This window comes from Triticum aestivum, chromosome 3A, assembly GCF_018294505.1.
Source record: "Triticum aestivum cultivar Chinese Spring chromosome 3A, IWGSC CS RefSeq v2.1, whole genome shotgun sequence".
In the NCBI taxonomy this organism is placed as follows: Eukaryota; Viridiplantae; Streptophyta; class Magnoliopsida; order Poales; family Poaceae; genus Triticum; species Triticum aestivum.
Window position 1 is genome coordinate 369,352,890 of NC_057800.1, and position 21,493 is coordinate 369,374,382.

Here is a 21,493-nt window from a genome sequence, read left to right on the forward strand (position 1 = left end):
CCTAGATCGGATATGAACTCCTTCATCCAGACTCCTTCGTTTGGTTCTTCTGAAGCAGCTATGTACTCCGCTTCACATGTAGATCCTGCCACAACGCTTTGTTTAGAACTGCACCAACCGACAGCTCCACCGTTTAATGTAAACATGTATCCGGTTTGCAATTTAGAATCGTCCGGATCAGTGTCAAAGCTTGCATCAACGTAACCATTTACGACGAGCTTTTTGTCAACTCCATATATGAGAAACATATCCTTAGTCCTTTTCAGGTATTTCAGGATGTTCTTGACCGCTGTCCAGTGATCCACTCCTGGATTACTTTGGTACCTCCCTGCTAGACTTATAGCAAGACACACATCAGGTCTGGTACATAGCATTGCATACATGATGGAGCCTATGGCTGAAGCATAGGGAACATCTTTCATTTTCTCTCTATCTTCTGCATTGGTCGGGCATTGAGTCTTACTCAATTTTACACCTTGTAACACAGGCAAGAATCCTTTCTTTGCTTGATCCATTTTGAACTTTTTCAAAACTTTGTCAAGGTATGTGCTTTGTGAAAGTCCAATTAAGCGTCTTGATCTGTCTCTATAGATCTTAATGCCTAATATGTAAGCAGCTTCACCGAGGTCTTTCATTGAAAAACTCTTATTCAAGTATCCCTTTATGCTATCCAAAAATTCTATATCATTTCCGATTAGTAATATGTCATCTACATATAATATCAGAAATGCTACAGAGCTCCCACTCACTTTCTTGTAAATACAGGCTTCTCCAAAAGTCTGTACAAAACCAAATGCTTTGATCACACTATCAAAGTGTTTATTCCAACTCCGAGAGGCTTGCACCAGTCCATAAATGGATCGCTGGAGCTTGCACACTTTGTTAGCTCCCTTTGGATCGGCAAAACCTTCCGGCTACATCATATACAACTCTTCTTCCAGAAATCCATTCAGGAATGCAGTTTTGACATCCATCTACCAAATTTCATAATCATAAAATGCGGCAATTGCTAACATGATTCGGACAGACTTAAGCATTGCTACGGGAGAGAAGGTCTCATCGTAGTCAATCCCTTGAACTTGTCGAAAACCTTTTACGACAAGTCGAGCTTTGTAGACAGTAACATTACCGTCAGTGTCAGTCTTCTTCTTGAAGATCCATTTATTCTCAATTGCTTGCCGGTCATTGGGCAATTCAACCAAAGTCCATACTTTGTTCTCATACATGGATCCCATCTCAGATTTCATGGCTTCAATCCATTTTGCGGAATCTGGGCTCACCATCGCTTCTCCATAGTTCGTAGGTTCATCATGATCTAGTAGCATGACTTCCAGAACAGGATTACCGTACCACTCTGGTGCGGATCTTACTCTGGTTGATCTACGAGATTCAGTAGTATCTTGTTCTGAAGTTTCATGATCATCATCATTAGCTTCCTCACTAATTGGTGTAGGTGTCACAGAAAATGGTTTCTGTGATGTACTACTTTCCAATAAGGGAGCAGGTACAGTTACCTCATCAAGTTCTACTTTCCTCCCACTCACTTCTTTCGAGAGAAACTCCTTCTCTAGAAAGCTTCCAAATTTAGCAACAAAAGTTTTACCTTCGGATCTGTGATAGAAGGTGTATCCAATAGTTTCCTTTGGATATCCTATGAAGACACATTTCTCCGATTTGGGTTCGAGCTTATCAGGTTGAAGCTTTTTCACATAAGTATCGCAACCCCAAACTTTCAAAAATGACAACTTTGGTTTCTTGCCAAACCACAGTTCATAAGGCGTCGTCTCAACGGATTTTGATGGTGCCCTATTTAACGTGAATGCGGCCGTCTCTAGAGCATAACCCCAAAACGATAGCGGTAAATCAGTAAGAGACATCATAGATTGCACCATATCAAGTAAAGTACGATTAGGACGTTCGGACACACCATTACATTGTGGTGTTCCGGGTGGCGTGAGCTACAAAACTATTCCGCATTGTTTGAAATGTACACCAAACTCGTAACTCAAATATTCTCCTCCATGATCAGATCGTAGGAATTTTATTTTCTTGTTACAATGATTTTCAACTTCACTCTAAAATTCTTTGAACTTTTCAAACGTTTCAGACTTATGTTTCATTAAGTAGATATACCCATATCTGCTTAAGTCATCTGTGAAGGTGAGAAAATAACGATATCCGCCACGAGCCTCAACATTCATCGGACCACATACATCTGTATGTATGATTTCCAACAAATCTGTTGCTCTCTCCATAGTACCGGAGAACGGTGTTTTTGTCATCTTACCCATAAGGCACGGTTCGCAAGTACCAAGCGATTCATAATCAAGTGGTTCCAAAAGTCCATCAGTATGGAGTTTCTTCATGCGATTTACACCGATATGACCCAAACGGCAGTGCCACAAATAAGTTGCACTATCATTATCAACTCCGCATCTTTTGGCTTCAATATTATGAATATGTGTGTCACTACTATCGAGATTTAATAAGAATAGACCACTCTTTAAGGGTGCATGACCATAAAAGATATTACTTATCTAAATAGAACAACCATTATTCTCTGATTTAAATGAATAACCGTCTCGCATCAAACAAGATCCAGATATAATGTTCATGCTTAATGCTGGCACCAAATAACAATTATTTAGGTCTAATACTAATCCTGAAGGTAGATGTAGAGGTAGTGTGCCGACCGCGATCACATCGACTTTGGAACCATTTCCCACGCGCATCGTCACCTCGTCCTTAGCCAATCTTCGCTTAATCTGTAGTCCCTGTTTCGAGTTGCAAATATTAGCAATAGAACCAGTATCAAATACCCAGGTGCTACTGCGAGCATTAGTAAGGTACACATCAAAAACATGTATATCACATATACCTTTGTTCACCTTGCCATCCTTCTTATCCGCCAAATACTTGGGGCAGTTCCGCTTCCAGTGACCAGTCTGCTTGCAGTAGAAGCACTCAGTTTCAGGCTTAGGTCCAGGTTTGGGTTTCTTCTCTTGAGTAGCAACTTGCTTGCTGTTCTTTTTGAAGTCCCCCTTCTTCTTTCCTTTGCCCTTTTCTTGAAACTAGTGGTCTTGTTGACCATCAACACTTGATGCTCCTTCTTGATTTCTACCTCCGCAACTTTCAGCATTGCGAAGAGCTCGGGAATAGTCTTATTCATCTCTTGCATATTATAGTTCATCATGAAGCTCTTGTAGCTTGGTGGCAGTGATTAGAGAATTCTGTCAATGACGCAATCATCTGGAAGATTAACTCCCAATTGAATCGAGTGATTATTATACCCAGACATTTTGAGTATATGCTCACTGACAGAACTGTTCTCCTCCATCTTGCAGCTATAGAACTTATTGGAGACTTCATATCTCTCAATCCGGGCATTTGCTTGAAATATTAACTTCAACTCCTGGAACATCTCATATGCTCCATGACGTTCAAAACATCGTTGAAGTCCCGATTCTAAGCCGTAAAGCATGGCACACTGAACTATCGAGTAGTCATCAGCTTTGCTCTGCCAGACGTTCATAACATCTGGTGTTGCTCCAACAGCAGGCCTGGCACCCAGCGGTGCTTCCAGGACGTAATTCTTCTGTGCAACAATGAGGATAATAAGTTACAGACCCAGTCCGTGTAATTGCTACCATCATCTTTCAACTTTGCTTTCTCAAGAAACGCATTAAAATTCAACGGAACAACAGCACGGGCCATCTATCTACAATTAAACATAAACAAGCAAGATACTATCAGGTACTAAGTTCATGATAAATTTAGGTTCAATTAATCATATTACTAAAGAACTCCCACTTAGATAGACATCCCTCTAGTCCTCTAAGTGATTACGTGATCCAAATCAACTAAACCATGTCCGATCATCACGTCAGATGGAGTAGTTTCATTGGTGAACATCACTATGTTGATCATATCTACTATATGATTCACGCTCGACCTTTCGGTCTCCGTGTTCCGAGGCCATATCTGTATATGCTTGGCTCGTCAAGTATAACCTGAGTATTCCGTGTGTGCAACTGTTTTGCACCCGTTGTATTTGAACGTAGAGCCTATCACACCTGATCATCACGTGGTGTCTTAGCACGAAGAACTTTCGCAACGGTGCATACTCAGGGAGAACACTTCTTGATAATTGGTGAGAGATCATCTTAAAATGCTACCGTCAATCAAAGCAAGATAAGATGCATAAAAGATAAACATCACATGCAATCAATATAAGTGATATGATATGGCCATCATCTTCTTGTCCTTGTGATCTCCATCTTCGAAGCACCGTCATGATCACCATCGTCACCGGCGCGACACCTTGATCACCATTGTAGCATCGTTGTCGTCTCGCCAATCTTTATGCTTCCACGACTATCGCTACCGCTTAGTGATAAAGTAAAGCATTACAGCGCAATTGCATTGCATACAATAAAGCGACAACCATATGGCTCCTGCCAGTTGCCGATAACTTGGTTACAAAACATGATCATCTCATACAATAAAATTTAGCATCATGCCTTGACCATATCACATCACAACATGCCCTGCAAAAACAAGTTAGACGTCCTCTACTTTGTTGTTGCAAGTTTTACGTGGCTGCTACAGGCTTAAGCAAGAACCAATCTTACCTACGCATCAAAACCACAACGATAGTTTGTCAAGTTGGTGCTGTTTTAACCTTCGCAAGGACCGGGCGTAGCCACACTCGGTTCAACTAAAATTGGAGAAACTGACACCCGCTAGCCACCTTTGTGCAAAGCACGTCGGGAGAACCGGTCTCGCGTAAGCGTATGCGTAATGTCGGTCCGGGCCGCTTCGTCCAACAAGACCGCCGAACCAAAGTATGACATGCTGGTAAGCAGTATGACTTATATCGCCCACAACTCACTTGTGTTCTACTCATGCATATAACATCAACACATAAAACCTAGGCTCTGATACCACTGTTGGGGAACGTAGTAATTTCAAAATTTTCCTATGCACACACAAGATCATGGTGATGCATAGCAACGAGAGGGGAGAGTGTGATCTACGTACCCTTGTAGACCGACAGCGGAAGCATTAGCACAACGCGGTTGATGTAGTCGTACGTCTTCATGGCCCGACCGATCAAGTATCGAAACTACGGCACCTCCGAGTTTTAGCACACGTTCAGCTTGATGACGATCCCCGGACTCCGATCCAGCAAAGTGTCGGGGAAGAGTTCCGTCAGCACGACGGCGTGGTAACGATCTTGATGTTCTACCGTCGCAGGGCTTCGCCTAAGCACCGCTACAATATTATCCAGGATTATGGTGGAAGGGGGCACCGCACACGGCTAAGAAAATGATCACGTGGATCAACTTGTGTGTCTAGGGGTGCCCCCTGCCCCGTATATAAAGGAGCAAGGGGAGGAGGCTGGCCGGCCCTATAGGCGCGCCAAGGAGGAGTCCTCCTCCTAGTAGGAGTAGGACTCCTACTAGGAGGGGGAAGGAAGTGGGGAGGGAGAAGGAAAGGAGGGCGCTGCCCCCCCCTCCTAGTCCAATTCGGACCAGGGGGGAGGAGGCGCACGGCCCACCCTGGCTGCCCTTCTCTCTCCACTAAGGCCCATATGGCCCATTACTTCTCCCGGGGGGTTCCGGTAACCCTCCGGTACTCCGGTTTTCTCCGAAATCACCCGGAACACTTCCCGTGTCCGAATATAGCTGTCCAATATATCAATATTTATGTCTCGACCATTTCGAGACTCCTCATTATGTCCGTGATCACATCCGGGACTCCGAACTAACTTCGGTACATCAAAACTCATAAACTCATAATATAACTGTCATCGAAACCTTAAGCGTGCGGACCCTACGGGTTCGAGAACAATGTAGACATGACCGAGACATGTCTCCAGTCAATAACCAATAGCAGAACCTGGATGCTCATATTGGCTCCCACATATTCTACAAAGATTTTTATCGGTCAGACCGCATAACAACATACGTTGTTCCCTTTGTCATCGGTATGTTACTTGCCCGAGATTCGGTCGTCGGTATCTCAATACCTAGTTCAATCTTGTTACCGGCAAGTCTCTTTACTCGTTTCGTAATACATCATCTCGCAACTAACTCATTAGTTGCAATGCTTGCAAGGCTTATGTGATGTGCATTACCGAGAGGGCCCAGAGATACCTCTTCGACAATCGGAGTGACAAATCCTAATCTCGAAATACGCCAACCCAACATTTACCTTTGGAGACACCTGTAGAGCTCCTTTATAATCACCCAGATAAGTTGTGACGTTTGGTAGCACACAAAATGTTCCTCAGGTAAACGGGAGTTGCATAATCTCATACTCATAGGAACATGTATAAGTCATGAAGAAAGCAATAGCAACATACTAAACGATCGGGTGCTAAGCTAATGGAATGGGTCATGTCAATCACATCATTCTCCTAATAATGTGATCTCGTTAATCAAATGACAACACATGTCTATGGTTAGGAAACATAACCATCTTTGATTAACGAGCTAGTCAAGTAGAGGTATACTAGTGACGTTTAGTTTGTCTATGTATTCACACAAGTATTATGTTTCCGGATAATACAATTCTAGCATGAATAATAAACATTTATCATGATATAAGGAAATAAAATAATAACATTATTATTGCCTCTAGGGCATATTTCCTTCAATAATAGGTGACTATAGACTTGCAAGATAGGATCAAGAACTCTCATATATTGATGAAAACATAATAGGTTCAGATCTGAAATCATGGCACTCGGGCCCTAGTGACAAGCATTAAGCATAGCAAAGTCAAAGCAACATCAATCTCAGAACATAGTGGATATTAGGGATCAAACCATAACAAAACTAACTCGATTACATGATAAATCTCATCCAACCCATCACTGTCCAGCAAGCCTATGATGGAATTACTCACGCACGGCGGTGAGCATCATGAAATTGGTGATGGAGTATGGTTGATGATGACGACAGCGACGAATCCCCCTCTCCGGAGCCCCGAACGGACTCCAGATCAGCTCTCCTGAGATGTTTTAGGGATTGGCGGCGGCTCCGTATCATAATACACGATGAAATCTTCTCTTTGTTTTTTTCTCCCGAAAGCAGTTATATAGAGTTGGAGTCGGGAGGTCTCCAGGGGGCCCACGAGGTAGGGGGCGCATCCTAGGGGGGGCGTGCCCCCCACCCTCGTGGCAAGGGTGTGGGCCCCCTGGTCTTCATCTTTGGCGAGGATTTTTTATTATTTATTGTAAGATATTCCGTGGAGTTTCAGGTCATTCCGAGAACTTTTGTTTTCTGCACATAAAACAACATCATGGCAATTCTGCTGAAAACAGCGCCAGTCCGGGTTAGTTCCATTCAAATCATACAAGTTAGAGTCCAAAACAAGGGCAAAAGTGTTTGGAAAAGTAGATACGACGGGGACGTATCAGAATCCGACGGTGAGGGCGCATAGGAGACATGGACGACGATCCGGAGACCAGGGCAACGACAACAACGAGGTCGGGAACCAGACATTTGAAGAAATTTTCAATCGTACAGGTCGCGGAGTATATATTTATACCCGTGTGTTGTCGGTGGCTCCGAGTGGAACAACTCGGTGGCACCAATATATGTAACTGCTAGTACTGTAGCACATCGGTGGTTCCAAAATGGTTCAACTCGGTGACACCGAGAAGGAAACTAGATCAATCTAAATGATTTCGGTTTGACCGAGTTTGAGTGAATTGGTCCAACCAAAATGCATAAAGAAGGTTTTGGAGTTTAGTCCTTCTCAGATCGGTGACTCCGAGTGCACCTCACCAGAAGGGTCTGAAAATGACTTGTTCAATTTATGTGATCTAGCAAGAATAGAACTTGAGACAAGAAAGCATAGATAGCTAGAGGGGATGCTTAGGCATTATTGTACATCCACTTGGCCAGAAAAACCAAGATAATCAAAACAGAAAATGGATGTCCTTGAATGAAGAAAACATGCATATCAACATGCTTACACAATAAGATGGCAAATAAAAGATGTGTCAAACATGCACAACCAATTCTAGCATCTATCAAGCAATGGGCGATGAGTAGGTCATCTATATATGAGTATATTGACTTAGGAGTCAAATGAAAGCATTTGATCATAGGTCATACTCATCGTTTAAGAACAAGTGGGGTTACCACTTTTACATAAAGCATTAATGTGTTCACACCATTAGAGTTGCTTTAGCTTAATTTTTTGAGCAAAGCTCCCCCTAGATGTGATATCCCCCCCCCAAAGAGGGATGAACTAACCTTGGTTTTTGTCGATGATGACTTCATGTAGATAGTGAAGATGTGGATGCTCAATGTTGATGTAGTCCGTCAATAGTCTGGAGCAATCCTTTCAAATTTTGCACTTTCAATACCTACATGGGTTAGTCCCACAAGGAACATACAAGGATATCCATAGACGTAGAGTGAATTGCACATATGATGATGTCCACAAATGCATTGAGTTGCCTTGTCCCTTGACTTACCAACAACAGGGTTTGTGACTCCATGAACTAGTGCAAGATGTTGAAGTTGGTTGCACAAGTTCTTGCCAAAATGAGTATGAGTGGAATATGTTTGCAGAGTCATCCTGAGCTAGCTCCGTTCGTCTTTTGTTGTTGCAGGAGGCGCATGAAGGAGGATTAATGGGACATTTTGGCATGAAAAAGATGGAGGACATACTTGCTACACATTTCTCTTGGCCAAAGATGAGACGGGATGTTGAACGTTTTGTTGCTCGCTGCACTACATGTCAAAAAGCTAAGTCACGACTTAATCCTCATGGTTTATATATGCCTTTGCCTATATCTAGTGTTCCATGGGAGGTTATATCTATGGACTTTGTTTTAGGTTTACCTCGAACAAAGAAGGGGAGGGGTAGCATATTTGTTGTCATGGATAGATTTTCGAAAATGGCACACTTCATACCATGTCATAAAAGCGATGCTGCTGCTAATGTTATTGATTTGTTCTTTTGTGAAAAAAATTTTTGCATGGTGTGCCAAATACTATTGTTTAATTTTGTGATGCTAAGTTTCTTAGCCACTTTTGGAGATGTTTATGGGCTAAGTTGGGGATTAAACTGCTTTTTAGTACTACATGTCACCCCCAAACTGATGGACAAACTGAAGTAGTCAATAGAGCATTTTCTACTATGCTTAGGGCTGTTTTGAAGAATAATCTTAAAATGTGGGAAGAATGCTTGCCCCATATTGAACCTGATTATAATCATTCGCTGCATTCTACTACTAAGATGTGTCGTTTTGAGATTGTGTATGGTTTCCTACCTCGTGCACCCATTGATTTGTTGCATCTTCCATCTTCGGAGAAGGTTAATTTTGATGCTAAACAATGTGCTGAATTGATCGTAAAAATGCATGAGTTAACTAAAGCAAATATTGAGCTCATGAATGTTAATATAAACTTGTTGGAGACAAGGGAAGAAAACGTATTGTTTTTGCACCTAGAGATCTTGTTTGGTTACATTTGTGTAAGGATATGTTTCCTGGTTTGTGCAAGTCAAATCTAATGCCACGTGCTGATGGTTCTTTTTATTTGTTAGAGAAAATAAATGATAACGCATATAAACTTGAGCTGCATGTAGATTTTGGGGTTAGCCCCACTTTTAACATTGCAGATTTGAAGCCTTACTTGGGTGAGGGATGAGCTTCCATCGAGGATGACTTCAATTCAAGAAGGGGAGGATGCTAAGGACATCAATACTACAGTTACACCCACAAACCCTACAGCTACATATATTGGACCAATTACTAGAGCTCGCGAACACCAATTAAATTATTAGATACTTCCGTTTCTTGGTAACGATTCTAATGTTCATGAGAAGATGATGCTGCCTAAATTGGATACATTTGTTTTGCTTACAAATGAAGGACCTAGCTTGGACAAGAAGGATGAACACTGGAGCAAGATCAATCATGGAGATGATGGCATGCGCAAGGGGAACAAGAATAGAGTTTCAAGTGATGATTTCAGGACTTTCAAGCCACCATAATGAGTGCATGAAAGCTTGGATGTAATATACAAGATGCTACTTTATAAATTACTTCTAGAGGCTATTATAGGTGTTGTGTCACCTTATTATTGGGCCAGGCCCATGTAATTTCAAAATACTTCAGTATAGGTTGTTTTTAGAGTCCGCATGTTTGGGGAAACGGAGTTAGGGTTGGTTTTAGACCCCTCCTTCAAGGGGTCACGAAATTCCCCCTATTCCTCCATATATATATATACTTTGTTTTTGTTTAGATTAAAAGTTCGCCATAGCTGCAACTTCGCGTACTTCGTTTGTGTTCAATGACCAGAACCCCACTTCATCAATAAAGTTTTCCTCTTATATTCGCAATATCCAGAATTGCAATCTCAGTTTCTTGCTAGTTCTTCATTTGCTCACAGGAAATATACCCTCTTGGTCTGGTTGATCATGCTCCGACGTGGTCAATAACCCTCAGAAGTTGGTTTAGCGATTGCTAAGGCGCGACATCTCGCATGTTCGTTGTCGGGTCGTCAAAGTCGACTCCCACAGAAAATGATCGCTATCTCATCGAAACATCAGGACACCTTTGCCTCTATCAATATGCGCCTTCGTATTGTTCCTGGGTGTTCGTAGGGCGAACCTTTTTTGTTGTCTGCTACGTTTCCCAATAGTGGCATGAGCGGTTCTATGGGTAGGTGCGGGTTTTAATCTAGATCACATGTGGATGTGAGTGTTTGATGTTCTTGCTATGCTTCCCTCGAGTGTTGCTTCGGTTTAGTTCATTGATGGTATGGTGTAAGCTTTGTACAAGGTTCATACAATCGATCGGCCCTGGCTGTCGATGATCTACTAATAGTTCCATGGGCTTCATCATAGTCAAGAATAGTGAACTGTCACTTACACAAGAGGGCGATGAAGATGAAAAATCTTCTGGGGGGTCATGCGTATTAGAGGAAGTTTAGTGCGGGGCTAGAGATTTTAATTAATTCTCTTTCCTCACACACTCCGAGAGTGAATCTAGCAACAAGAATTATCGTCTTGATTGTGCATGTAGGTAGTTAGTGTTATCCAAAAACCCTAGCAACCAGGTAATTAAAATTTTCCAAACCGAGTAGAGGACTTCTAACTTGGTTTTGCAGGTTTGCATATGATGTTGTGTAGCCTTTGTCATGACAATGAGTTTCCATATGAGATGGTTATATGTCGTAATGTTAAGTGGCCTGCACATCACGACATGATGGCTGGATCCGCGGGATTGCCAGCTTAATGTTATGGGCGTAGATATAGCCTACAGGTTACACGGAGGACCCGGAGCTTGACCAGGCGCAAGAGAACAAAACCGGTGCCACGACGGTAGCAATTTTGGAGAGAAATTCATGAAGACCTTGGAAGACCATGGAGACATCCCCGGTGCCCGGGGCTATACCATATCATGCTATTATGAATTGCCTGAGATGTTTATGCCTTTGTTGCTTGCACCCTTTGATTGCATAGTAGTCGATTATTAGGGTGATCTCTCACAGCTAAAATCAAGATTAAAATGTGCTCTTCCCAATGTTGCAATCGTCTATGACACTTGGTGTTTCTGAGCACGTCACGTTGACATGAGTACAAACGAGATGAGAAGTGTAAGACGGAGATGGTCAGACAATGTGTGCAGATAGCACTCGGTTGTCTTGAAGTTCTGGCAGAATCATTCTAAGCTCAGAGCACGAAGCATCGAAAGATGAATAAGAGTCATATGGGGATATGATCAGCAAAAGTTTCCCCACTGGTCAAAATTCTCGTAAACAGTGATGTCCACATCAATGGATGAGAATGAAATCAGCATCTTGAATCACTCACTATCAATTATGAGAGATATTGATTTGAGTGGGAGTGCACTTTATATATTAAAATTTGTTTAATCCCTTGTGCAAGTTTAATTATGAATTATGTCTAAAGTGAATCTTGTGTTTATTGTTTTAGATCAATGGCTTGCAATAGTTTTAATTTAGCACCTCTCTTTGATAAGGGGAAGTTTCCTGCAGATGGTGGAAATTGTGAGGATTGGATGCACACTCTAAGATATGTTCTCACGAGTGCTAAGAAAGAATATGTGCTGGATCAACCACTTGGTGAATACCCGGCGCCTGGAGCGTCTCAGGATGTCATCAATGTGTTTATCTCTCACAAGAATGATTTAAGTGTTGTAAAAAGTGCAATTCTATCATGCATGGATCAAGTATTACAGATACATTACCAAAAACTCAGTACCGTCGAGACTGTCGAGGCACTGGAAGTTCTGTACCACAAAGATCCAGCTGAAGTTCATGAGATGACTGAAGCAATGGATGAGTGCAAGATCGCTGGAGTTGATGAGCAAGGTGTCAGGCTTGCAGACTATTATGATAGTATTAATGAAATGGAAATTGATTTTCCCAAGACATCAAAGAATGATTCGATCCTTACTTTGCTTTATGAAGCGATGCTCACAAGCAATGAAATTTGGATGTAGAACCAGCAAAAGTTGCTAATGAACAAAACATGAAGTTTCAAAAGGAAGCGCAACACCAAGAGGAACAAGGGTGGAGCTTCTTGCGAGACTATATGTTTCTATTCCAAACAAAAATGACACTGGAAAAGAAAATGGCTTGAAGTATCATGCAGATAAGAAGAACTCATCTTCTGGTAAAGGTATAAAAGTTATACAAATTAATGTTATTGATATTCTACTCACCAAAAGTTCCAAGTCATGGGTATTTGATACCAGATATGTTGCTAACATTTGCAACAAGATACAAGGATTGGGGAATGTTCAGAAGCCTAAAAGAAGTGAAGTTCTGATGTGTGTCGGGAATGGTGATGGGATCGCTGCTCAAGCCATTGGTGTCATGTCTTTGAGTTTACCTTCAGGATTAATATTAGAACTAAACAATTGTTATTTTGTTCCGAAGTTAAGTAAAAACATTATCTCTGGATCATGTTTGATAAATGACGGTTATTCTTATAAATCAGAGAACAATGGTTGTTCAATATATTATAAGGATATGATTTATGGATTTGCACCCATGATTGGTGGATTATTCATATTAAATCTTGAACGTGGAAAGGTTATCTATAACATTGATGTTAAACATCTTAAGAAGACTAGTAATACCACATACATGTGGCGCTGCCGTCTCGGTCATGTCGGAAAGAAACATATGCAAAAGCTTCATAAATATGGAGTGCTAAAATCATTTGATACATGTGAAGCTTTTTTGATGGGTAAAATGACTAAAATGTCGTTCACTGGTCATCCAGAACGGGCACTTGAGTTATTAGATATATATAATACATAGTGATGTATGTGGTCCAATGAGTATTTCAGCGCGCGGTGGATACTTATACTTCATAAACTTCACAGATGATTTAATTAGATACGGTTATATCTACTTCATGAAATATAAGTCAGAAACATTTGGAAAGTTCAAAGAATTTCATAATGAAGTTGAGAACCGTCATGGCAAGAAGATAAATTTTCTGCAATCAGATCGTGGAGGATATCTAAGTCATGAGTTTAACAAACATATAAGTGATTGTGGAATTGTCTCACAACTTACTCCTCTTGGGACTCCACGGAGAAACTAAAAGGCATAACCGAACCTTGCTAGACATGATAAGGTCGATGATGTCGTTTATCGATCTGTCAATATCATTCTGCGGATATGCACTTGAAACAGTAACATACACACTAAACAGAGCACCATCTAAATCTGTTGAGACGACACCATATGAGTTATGGAATGGGAAGAAGTCCAATTTGTCACATCTCAAAATTTGGGGCTGCAAGACTTATCTAAAACATTTACAGCCAAATAAGCTCGATCCCAAGGCAGACAAATGTTACTTTGTAGGTTATCCCAAAGAAAAAATTGGGTATTCCTTCTACAAAAGATCCGAAGATAAAGTGTTTGTCGTTAAGAATGACACTTTCTTGAGAAGGAGTTTCTCGCTAAAGAAGTGGGAGGACAGTACAGATTACTGAATCTCTAGAAGTGATCGGGACTAACGAAACAGAATCTGTTCCAGAAGTTGTCCACACAACTGAACCAGAAGTTGCTACACCAACTTTAGAAACTCCGGTTAAAACTGTACTTGAACCACATAGGCCAGGAAGGGTTATCAAACCTCTTGAATGGTTTCATAATGAAGTATTCATCTTAGAAGAAGATGAATCTGTGCAATACAGAGAAGCGGTGGTGGCGCCCAGCTCAAAAGAATGGCTCAAAGCCATGCAATCCGAAATGTAACCCATGTACGATAATCAATTTTGGAACTTGGTTCATCTTCCAGAGGGTGTGAAACCCATATAGTGTAAATGGATCTTCAAAAGAAAGACAGATGCGGATGGTAATCCTACCATCTAGAAAGTGAGGCTAGTTGTGAAAGGGTTTTTGCTGGTTGAATGAGTTGATTATGACGAGATTTTCTCACCAGTATCTATGCTGAAGTCTATGCAGATTATGATGGTGATTGTTGCATATTTCGATTATGATATATGGCAGATGGATGTCAAAACTGCTATCCTAAATGGTTATTTGAAAGAGGATGTATATATGATACAACCAGAAGGTTTTGTCAATCTAAAGGATGCCGGAAAAGTATGCAAACTTCAAAGGTCTATCTATGGTTTGAAGAAAGGATCAAGGAGCTGGAATCAACATTTTTTATGAAGTGGTAAAAGAGTTTGTCTTCATTAAAAATGATGAAGAAGCTTGTGTATACAAGAAGTTTAGTGGGAGCTCTGTAGAATTTCCAATCTTATACGTGGATGACATATTATTGATTGGAAATGATACAAAGTTTCTTAGCACAGTGAAGGGCTATTTAAAGAGTGTATTTTCAATGAAAGATGTAGGCGAAGTACATATATTTGGGGTATGAAGATCGATAGAGACAGATCAATACGCCTAATTGCGCTAAGCCAGAGCATGTACATTGACAAGGTTTTAAAGAGGTTTAAAATGGAAAATGCAAAGAAGGATTTCACCCAATGTCACATGTCACAACAATTAGCAAGAATCAATGTCCCAAGATAGTTGATGAGTGAGTGCAGATGAATGGAGTCCAATATGCCTCTGCTATTGTATCCATCATGTGTGATATGATATGTACTAGACCAAATGTTTCTTATGCACTAAGTGCTAGTAGCAGGTAAAAGTGATCCCAGAGTGGCTCATTGGGAAGTTGTTAAAAGTATTCTTAAGTACCTTAGAAGAACAAAGGACACACTCCTTGTTTATAGAGGAGATTAAGAACTCGTTGTAAATGGTTAAACTGATGCTGGCTTCATATGACTAATATCGATGACTATAAATCTCAAATGAGTTATGTTTTCACCTTTAATGGTGGTGCGATAGTTTGGAAAAGTTTCAAACATAACACTGTTGCAGATTCTATGAGAGAAGCAGAATATATTGCGGCTTTAGAAGCTTCAAAGGAGGCATTCTGGATCAAGAAGTTTCTTGAAGAAGTTGGTGTGGTTCCAATTGCGATGAACCGAATGGCACTCTATTTTGATAATAGTGGTGTTGTTGCTCAAGCAAAGGAACTAAGATCCCACATGAAGACCAGACACATCGAGCGCAAGTATCACATTATTTGACATCATGTCGAGAAAGGTTTTGTGAAGGTCCTCAAGGTTCACACGGATTTGAATGTGTCATACCCGATGACGAAGGCTCTACCACCAGCGAAGCATGAGCAACACCGGGTATACCGGGTACTACTGATAATGAACATATGGATGAAAAATGTTTTCGATGATGTTAAATTATATATAATATGCTCTAGTGACTGTTAGAGGGCTTTTATATTTAATTTAATACCAACATGCCTAAAAAGGCCAGGTGGTGGAGGGAGAATTGGGCCACCAAGGCCCAATAGGGGAGGTGCCCCCTCTTTCCTCCTAGGAGGTCAAATTGGAGTGGGGGACGAGGAGTCCTTCCCCCTTGGCCGGCGCAAGGGGAAGTCCTTCCACCCTTGTGGCACCCCTCCTCCCCTCCAACCTATATATACTTGCGGTATTGAGCTCTTTTGAACACACAAGTTTTGCCTTCCCTAGTTCCTCTAGTTCTAGTTGATACTAGTTGATCAATTAGAACTTGACCTAGATCCTATAGTCCTCATGATTAGAATCCCATTGTGGTTCTAATCTCCTCCCTCTAGTTCTTCTGTGATGATAAGCTCTGGACGGCGAAGCGCTACCGGATCGTGAAGACCGTACGCTTGCAACCAAGTAGAGAGGTCGTGCTTTCGATCTTTCATTCAAGGGCGGTTCGCAGGATTATCATCAACAGTTAAAGGGACTCCAACTACTATCTACACTGACTCGTCTACTTCCACTGCACTCTGAAGTCGGTAATGATCATTGACCAAACACTATATGCATCTTCATATTGTTCTTGGGTGTTCATAGGGTGATTTTGTTTTGTTTTCTACTACATTTCCCAATAGTCCCGAGCTGGTGGTCTCGGCTAGATGTAACATGAAGTAGAGAAAGGCATGATGTTTACCCAGGTTCGGGCCCTCTCGAAGAGGTAAAACGCTATGCCCCGCTTGTATTGTATTGATTGTGGATGGGGTACAAAGTACATGATGATCTACCTCGAGATCATATGAATGAGTTCTAACTTGCCTAAAAATGAGACTTGCGGCTTATATAGGCACCAGGGGTAGGGTTACACGTATGTCGGGTACATGTGGGGATAAACATGTTGATAATTTGAATATGTCTTGAAGTATATGCCAAGTATTGGAACGATTCCATCTTGAGTTTTTTTGAGACAACCATCTTGAGTACACCAAGGGTCATGGCTTGCATGATCCATTCTTCATTTGTCAGTGGGTCCTTGGTCCGGCCCATGAATGGTAGGCCGACGTGGTAAGCACCCCCTAATCAAGGATACCGTCAACCTCCTTGCCAGTCTTATCGTTTCCCTCCTTGTCATTGACTCCCACGACAAGCTTGTCAGTCTGCATTGAACATATACATATGAACTAGGCCCGATAAAAAACACACTACACGTATGAACAAGATCGTTCTAGACGACTCCGACGAGGAGGAGCACCAGGCATTGAAGATGATGGTGAGGGCTTCTCAACCTGGCTACTCTACAATGCCCCTCAAGGTGGATAACTACCAGCGTGAACGTTAGAGACTTACCGTCGACCTACATGTCACTTAGTGGGCCCCATGCGCCTCAAACCCCGCTGCTAGGCTATATTCAAAGTGCTAATGAATCGATTCGAGGGTTTGTTCAAACCCTCGAAATTCCTTCCCCATGTGTGTGAATACCCTCGAATCCCTAATTGGAATCGATTCAGTTTGTCCTAGAGAGAAGCCTAACCTTGAATCGAATGTGTGATCTACAATCAAGGATAAATCTAACCCGGCCGCAGGAAAATCGATGGTAGAGTGGGAACGTAGGGCATACCGCAATTGACTCGGAGGGGGGTGAAGCCGGTGCTCGCCGTGCGGATCTTGCAGTCGCCACCGATGAGACAGAAAGAGTGGACAGAGGAAAGAATGAGCGGTGGGAGGAGGGTAGAGAAAAACAGTGGGAGAATGGGCGGTGGGAGGAGGGGTGACGGGAGTTACGACACCGTTTCAGGAACCAACACGACTTCTACCGCGTGTCCCCGTGCGTCCAGCTGTCATCGCCCACATGCGCCCCCTCGCATCTTTAACACCCACGATGTGGCTATATCTCCCACGTGTCGGGGCACGACTTAGAGGCATAACCGCATGGTAGGCATGTCACAAGAGGGGTGATCTTTACACATCCCATGTACTGAATAAGAAAGGGATAAAGAGTTGCCTTACAATCGCCACTTCACACAAGTACAAGTTAAACATACATCATCCAAATTACAAACAAGGTCCGACTACAGAACCAAAATAAAAGGAAGACTACCCCAAATGCTAGATCCTCGATCGTCCCAACTGGGCTCCACTACTGATCAACCGGAAAAGACATAACACAACAAACAAGGTCTTCATCGAGCTCCCACTTGAGCTGGATTGCATCACCTGCACTGGTATCATCGGCACCTACAACTGTTTGGAAGTATCTGTGAGTCACGAGGACTCAACAATCTCACACCCGCGAGATCAAGACTATTTAAGCTTAAGGTAGGAAAGGGTAGTGAGGTGGAGCTGCAGCAAGCACTAAGCATATATGGTGGCTAACTTACGCAAATGAGAGCGAGAAGAGAAGCAAATCACGGTCGAGAAACTAGAGGTGATCAAGAAGTGATCCTGAAGCTACTTACGTTCAAGCATAACACAAGAACCATGTTCACTTCCCGGACTCTGCCGAAAAGAGACCATCATGGCTACACACGCGGTTGATGCATTTTAATTAAGTTAAGTGACAAGTTTTCTACAACCAGATATTAACAAATTCCCATTTGCCCATAACCGCGGGCACAGCTTTCGAAAGTTCAAAACCCTGCAGGGGTGTCCCAACTTAGCCCATCACAAGCTCTCACGGTCAACGAAGGATATTCCTTCTCCCAGGAAGACCCGTTCTGACTCGGAATCCCAGTTACAAGACATTTCGACAATGGTAAAACAAGACCAGCAAGACCGCTCGATGCACCGACATCCCGATAGGATCTGCACATATCTCGTTCTCAGGGCAACACCGGATAAGCTAAGCGTACAGGTACTAATATAACCCAAGTTGCCAAGGGACGGTCCCGCACGATGCTCTAGTTTGGACCAACACTTAGATAAGCACTGGCCCGGGGGGTTAAAATAAGATGACCCTCGGGTCAATTACTCCCAAGGGAAAGGTATAGGTTGTTAGGCAAATGTAAAACCAAGGTTGGCCTTTGCTGGAGGAGTTTTATTCAAAGCGAACTGTCAAGGGGTTCCCATAACAACCAACCACGTAAGGGACGCAAAATCAAGGAACATAACACCGGTATGACGGAAACTAGGGCGGCAAGAGTGGAACAAAACACCAGGCATAAGGCCAAGCCTTCCACCCTTTACCAAGTATATAGATGCATTAATTAAAATAAGAGATATTGTGATATCCCAACATAACCATGTTCCAACAAGGAACAAACTTCAACTTCACCTGCAACTAACAACGCTATAAGAGGGGCTAAGCAAAGCGGTAACATAGCCAAACAATGGTTTGCTAGGAAAGGCGGGTTAGAGGCTTGACATGGCAATATGGGAGGCATGATATAGCAAGTGGTAGGTATCGCGACAAAGCAATAGAGTGAGCAACTAGCAAGCAAAGATAGAAGTGATTTCGAGGGTATGGTCATCTTTCCTGAGAGCCCGCAAGGAAGAAGAACAAGTCCGTGACGAAGTCAAACGGACGTAGTCGAACGGATCCTCACAACTCCGAAACGAAACCGAAGCTAACGAGAGAAGCAACCCGGAAAGAAGCAAACAACATAGTAAACAACCATCACATAAGCATGGCATGATGCAGAACCAAGTATGATGCATGTCCGGTTTAATGAGGCATGGCATGGCAAAGTGCACAAGCAAAACTACAAGTTAAGTGGAGCTCAATATGCAACGAGTTGCATATTGACGAAACACCACAACAATTATTTAGTTCGATCTCGTTTATGTACCCAACAATATTAAATGTTGATTACCATGGCAAGAGGTGAAGCATAATTAAACTAACTATCTAGTCAAGTTTAAATGAGGCCGGAAATAACAAACAACAATTCCGGTAAATCCCCATATGCATTTAGCAAATGAAGCAAACAACAATTTAAACATTATTGATGTTGTTATCATGATGCGAATGACATGTGCAAGTTTTATGCAATTTTATTAAAAGTTGGCATGAACATGATATGAAGCATTAGTCATCGTGGCAGAAACGAAAGGGGTGCCATGGCAACGAAAACGGAAAAAGGTGCCACGGAAAGATTCTGATTCCGGTAACTCGATTTAGATGCCGGTGCAAAAGGAAGTGTGACGGGAGCGTGGAACACACAAGAGATGGTGGGGTGCTCCCGGATACCGGGTTCCCACGGGTCGACGGCGGTGTCAAACGAGGGAACAACTAATGCTCACGGGTGGATCCAACATCCAAACAAGAATCTCATACAACACATGCATTCGTCCACAGGTCATCGTCTCGGCGGTATACCTTTGAAGCGTGCGTTTCGAAGAGGATCGGTTCGTAGAGGAAGTAGTCGTTCTCGCATGCTCTAGGGTCGACGGTAGAGGTTCTCGCAATCTTGGTGACGGTAGTGGTACATGTTTATCATTGCATGAGTTTCCATAGATGTTCGGGGTCACGGCGAGGAACTTGATGCATCGTTGAACTTGGCGTCCGAGGAATCCCGCGTAGTCGTACACGAGTCATAGTCGAACTTGAAGGTTTCGTTACACGGTTCTTCGGATATGGTAGTTGTTCTCGGTTCGTAGACGAACTTGACGGATCCGAGGGCTCCGGCCATCGGGGTACTTGGCGCAACACCGTGGTAGTCATGGAAGTAGTGGTACTTAGGCGTTTCGGTCAGCACTCGTTCGGGCATCCTTGGTCTTGTCGGAGGGGTACGTGGCGCTTGCGGTCCAACTCCGAGGTCATAGCCTTGTAGTCGAACTTGATGAAAATGGGTCTCACTGGGGACTTGGCGCATCCATCGGGAACTCGGTGGTACTTGACGTGGAGGTAGCCAACCAGGGTTGTCATGTAGTCGTACTTCATCATGGTCGTCGGGGTCTTGGCAGGTTCCAGTGCAGCAGCGGAACGAAGGGAGACGAGGCCAGCTGGTCGTGCACGTGAAGGGAAAAGTTGGGCCCAGGCAAACCACGGCCTCGACGAGGCGCTCGCGGCAGAGGCATGCAGCAAGTGAAGCGCACGGAGGCGGACAGAGCTGCGGCTTGCTCACCGGCAACAGCTAGAGACGGAGGTCGCCGATGCAGGGCTCGACCGGAGTCAACGGCGCGGTCGTCACACTACAAAAAAAGACACATCCGTGACATTTTGGGCCGAATGAAAAAAATTCCTGTCATACATATGACACTTCTATGACGATAATTGTGACTAAACCCGGTATCATCATAGATGTGGTGGGCTCCTACTTCTATGAAAAAAAATCATGACAGAAAATGGGATTTCGTCCTGGGCGGGCTGGAGACGCAGCTGCATGACATTCTTTGGGTCGTCCATGATGGAAAAACCATGGTAGAAGCAAGGGCGAGGAAAATTTCGGGGAGTTCCCGGTTACAGTGGGAGGTCGGGGGCCGAGCAATGCGCGTTTCTCTCGTACACGTACACATGTGTGTGCGAGGCGTTGGCTCTAACTGAGCCCGAGCGAGGCATTCGGCTCTAACTGAACCCGAGCGATTGCACTGCAGGCTACGCGTTACTGAACCCGAGCGATCGATCGATGGCTGTTAACTGAACCCGATCGAGCGATTCCTTCGCTACTGCTGCTAACTGAAGCCGATCGATGCTGCCTCTGGATGAACAGTGAG